Source organism: Herpailurus yagouaroundi, unplaced genomic scaffold (genome assembly GCF_014898765.1).
Source record: "Herpailurus yagouaroundi ecotype Mexico unplaced genomic scaffold, PumYag 164, whole genome shotgun sequence".
Taxonomy (NCBI): domain Eukaryota; kingdom Metazoa; phylum Chordata; class Mammalia; order Carnivora; family Felidae; genus Herpailurus; species Herpailurus yagouaroundi.
The window spans coordinates 40,593,518-40,598,161 of NW_024412405.1; positions in this window are offsets into that span (position 1 = coordinate 40,593,518).

Sequence of the window (4,644 nt, forward strand, 5' to 3'; positions counted from 1 at the left end):
TTCTTTCTTTCTTTCTTTCTTTCTTTCTTTCTTTCTTTCTTTCTTTCTTTTCTTTTCTTTTCTTTCTTTTCCTCCCACAAGATGTGAGACCAGCCATCTTTCCTTTTGAATCTTGGATGATCCAGCAGCTTTCTTTTACTGGTATAATGCATCCTCTGAGGACCCTGGAACCTTCATTTTGTAAGTAAATACAGTTTAGCTTCCTTGAAGATAAGAAATCATGTAAACAGAGACATCACACAGAAGAATATCCAGACACCCAGCAAAAGCTCCAGACATATAATTGAGATCATCTGTGTGGGATCATCCAGTCCCAGACAACTGTCACTGCATGAGTTAACATGGGCAAGATGAGCAAAAGAACCGAGCCCAGCTTGACCCCAGCTCACCAAACCGTCTACTGATAGAAAAGTGAGCAAAGAAATGGTGTTTGTTTAGAGCTACTAAGTTTTGCAGTGGGCTTGCAATACAGGAAATTTATCCTAAAATTTTATGAAGTCTTCTGTGATTTTGCTAATCAGATACATCTTATATATCGAATCTATTTCAGAACTCCACAACTGCAAAATATCTTTGACAAGATATGTCTATAGGCTGATAATCATAATGATGATGTATTCAGATACATATGCAGGTAAAAAAAAAAATAGCTGCTTTAAACTATTTTCCTAGACTCAGAAACTCCTGGAAATATGACCCAGGACTACTGCCTCCAGAAATGAATGTGGAGTGATATGTTATCTGTGTTTTACCAAGCTGGGCAGTTGCATCTAGCTACCAATTTTTTTTAATATTTTTAAATGTTTATTTATTTTGAGAGAGAGAGGGAGAGAGAGCACAAACAAGAGAGGGGAGGAGAGAGGGAATTCTAAGCAGCCCTGCACTGTCAGGGCAGAGCCCATCGTGGGGCTCGAACTCATAAACAATGAGATCATTACCTGAGCCAAAATCAAGAGTCAGATGCTTGGGCTGCTTGGGTGGCCCAGTCGGCTAAGCATCCGACTTCATCTCAGGTCATGATCTCATCGCTCGTGAGTTCAAGCCCCATGTTGGGCCCTGTGCTGACAGCTCAGAGCCTGGAGCCTGCTTCAGATTCTGTGTCTCCCTTTCTTTCTGCCCCTTTCCTGCTCAAGCTCTGTCTCTCTCTCTCAAATATAAGTAAATGTTAAAAAAAATTGTTTTTAAATAAAAAGACTCAGCTAGGCACCCCTAGCTGTCAGAATTCTTTATTGTGATCTGCTGACTGGTGAACTGCAGCTGTGATGGGAGGCATATGCCTTTATGCATACTCCTTGAAGGGCTCTGTGACATGCAGAGTATAATAAATAGGAAAGAAATGGCAGGGATAGATTTAATTAATTGAAATGAAAAGAACTCTCTTTGACCCTGTCTTTTATAGAAAAGTGCACCTATACAGTGAAGACACCTGCAAGTTCTGCTTGAGATGGAGCCTCACCTCCCAAAGCAACTGCAGGTCTGAGTGCTGTATTGCCTATTGCATGTCATTCAAATGGAAGCAAAAATTTCTTGTGAATTTTCATGGATTCTAAACTTAGTATCAACTGAAATTGAATCAATGGCTGTGTCACAAGCAGATTAGAGGAAAACATGGAATTGACACAAAGACCCCTCTTCAATATAGCAAAATATTTATGAGGTAAGAGGCAACATGGGAAGAAAGGAATGATAAAACTTTGATCCCTGGGCGGTGACCTGTCCATCTGTGATCTGGGATGGTAAAAATTTTGCCAAGGAAATTATATGACATACTTGACTACAATTGAATAGGAAAAAAAGAGGCAAACAGTGAAAATGGCCACCCCTGCCCAAAGATACAGTGACTATATTGGCAAAAATTAAACTATTAACTAGAGAATAACAATAAAAATTTTAAGATCAGTATTTGGGGAAAAAAAGTAATGATTCATGTTGATGTTCCAGTAATCTTTTGAAGATTGGAAGATAATTGAATTTAATCTAATAATTTGATGCTTGGACATTACAGAATGAAGACATCTACTTGGAGTGAGTATCTCCTAAAATTAGTTGTGGTTTTGTCATTCATCCCATTAATGACCAATATGTGACAGATATATCTTCTTCAAAATGGTAAAAGGCAATCAAGCAAGTACTCACAAAAAAGAATTGTCCTTGTCTCCTCTTCCATGTTAAAATGGAACATTTCTATTGAACAATAAAATGCTTATAGTGGCAACTTTATTGGATCAGTTATACAGTAATCAAAATAGAGTTGTCCCTGATGACATGCTCCTTCCCCAAACAATGTTGGTGTAATAATTCAGAGAAACTCCAATTTTTCTATTTAGGGGACAAAAGAGCATTACAATATAGTAAAGGATTAATTTCTCAATATTTTCTGTAAAGTTTGAGAATGTGTAAAAGGTTAGAGCAATTTTTAAAAGGGCAAAAAAAGAGAATGGGAAATGAAGCCTAAGGATAATGGTTGAAAAAAGAAGGCATATTAAGTCAAGTAGAGTTGTGCTGCCATGTTTTTTAAAAGGAGAGAATTAAAATGGAAAAAAATAGATACCCACAAAGCATCTACCTTAAAAGTCATCTCTCTTAAAGGATCGTGTTATATTCAATCTATCCTTACCTGGATGACTTTAAAATAGGAAAAAAGAAAAAAAGAACTAAATAAGAGGGCTGAAACATGGTGCAAAATTAATCTCATCTGTGAAGTCTGACTTACTCCAGGAACTTGTTACTGCTTTCCCCAGCATAATCTTAAGGCTATGTTAAATTTTTAGGTTGAATACCAGGGCACGTGGAGCATTTCCTCTTTGGCTTGTTGGATAAAGGTAACTAATTTACCAGCATCCCTACCTATGGCAGTGAGGAGACCCTACAGGGACTTTGGTAGGATTGGATGGTTATGAAAATGCTTTCTTGAAAAGTACTCAATGAATGAAGTTATTCATGAGTGAAATACAATTGCAGATCAAAATCCTGGAAGCTGAAAGGTATTTACCTAAATTCATGTTTCGCAATAAATGTGATCTAAGTGGCAAACATTGCTGTTATCTCCTTTAGGTCAAATTTCAGGCAAGCCTATCCTCATTCAGAATAAATTGGACATGTAAAATGAACCATCCTAGGCTTATTTGTCAATAAATATTAGGCAATATAGAATTCCCAAGGGCAGGGGCACCTGGGTGGTTCAGTCAGTTGAGTATCTGACTTCAGCTCAGGTGATGATCTCACGGTTTGTGAGTTTGAGCCTTTTGTCAGGCTCTGTGCTAACAGCTCAGAGCCTGGAGCCTGCTTCAGATTCTGTGTCTCCCTCTCTCTCTCCCCCTTCCCTGCTTGTACTTTGTCTCTCCTCTCAAAAATAAATAAACATTAAAAAATTAAAAAAAAATTCCCAAGGGCAACAAAAAATTTCAACTTTGACATAAGAAATGGTAGAAGTGAGGGTAATAATATCAATGTACCCTATAGCAATTTGAGTTTGATGAATGAGAAAGGAAGAAGGATTGTGAAGACTGATGTAGACTAACAAAGAATGAATAATGTAATGCAGTTGATAGGAGTATCTGATATAAACTATCCAAAAGATACAACAAGCTAATGGAGACTGATATACTGTGATTGATTGTGTTGATGCTTTATTTTCATACTTTCAACAGAAGAAAATAAAACTCACATTTGCCTTTACATAGGTAGAAATTGAACACATTTTTACCACATTGTCAAAGGTATTGTCATGTACTATTATACTTCTATCATGTACTATTATACTTCTGTGAAGACAGATTAGAGCATGATATTGGTGAAGAAAAGACTGAATTATTGGGTTGTTGGCATTATAATAGTAACAGAATGAGGAAAAGAAGCAAAAAAAAAACCCTTGATAACAAAAGTTACACATAAGTTTTATAGAGAATGGTTAATAGTTTTCAAAATTTCAGAAACAGGCTAAGACAATAAAATTTTGAAATGCATTTGGTGCCTCAAGAGAGCTTTACAAAAATAGGAACAAATTACTGTTTCTGAAGAATTTGACTACTAATAAGACAGTCCAGCATTTAATGAATATATTTAATTCTTAATTATACACCCTCCTAATTTTGGGAATTTTATTGCCTATTTAAAATAAGCAAAGTGAAAGAAGAGCTAAGTGGACTAGGAAAAAGACAATTCAAGTGGACATCTGAACAGAGTTTCATATTGTGGGATACAGAAAGTGCTGTAGCACAGCACTTGTGCTAGGCCACTGGGACCATAAGAACCAAATGAATATATGACGTTAGATATTTTACCAACTTGCCATCATGCTCAATGAACTTTGTGACAGAAGTCAGTTTATGCTTCCCCAAATCCTTGTTATAGGCTACGATGATAATAGACTGCTACTCATTCCTCTTTCACCAAAAACTATTCACGTGGTATTGGGCTCTAGTAGAGACAGCACCCAGCAACTAAAGGCAAACAGGATAAAAATAATGAATTTACTTTCTTAATTATCTTGCATGGGATTCGTGGCTGGGAAAAAGGTTAGAATAATTCAGAGAAAGTGTGTCAGAAGACCAAAGGGAAACTCTGAGCCTATGATGAAGACAATTGAGACTCTCATTGGAAGTTTCCAAAGAAAGTTCATTTATCAAGTGAAATTGTGTGTGT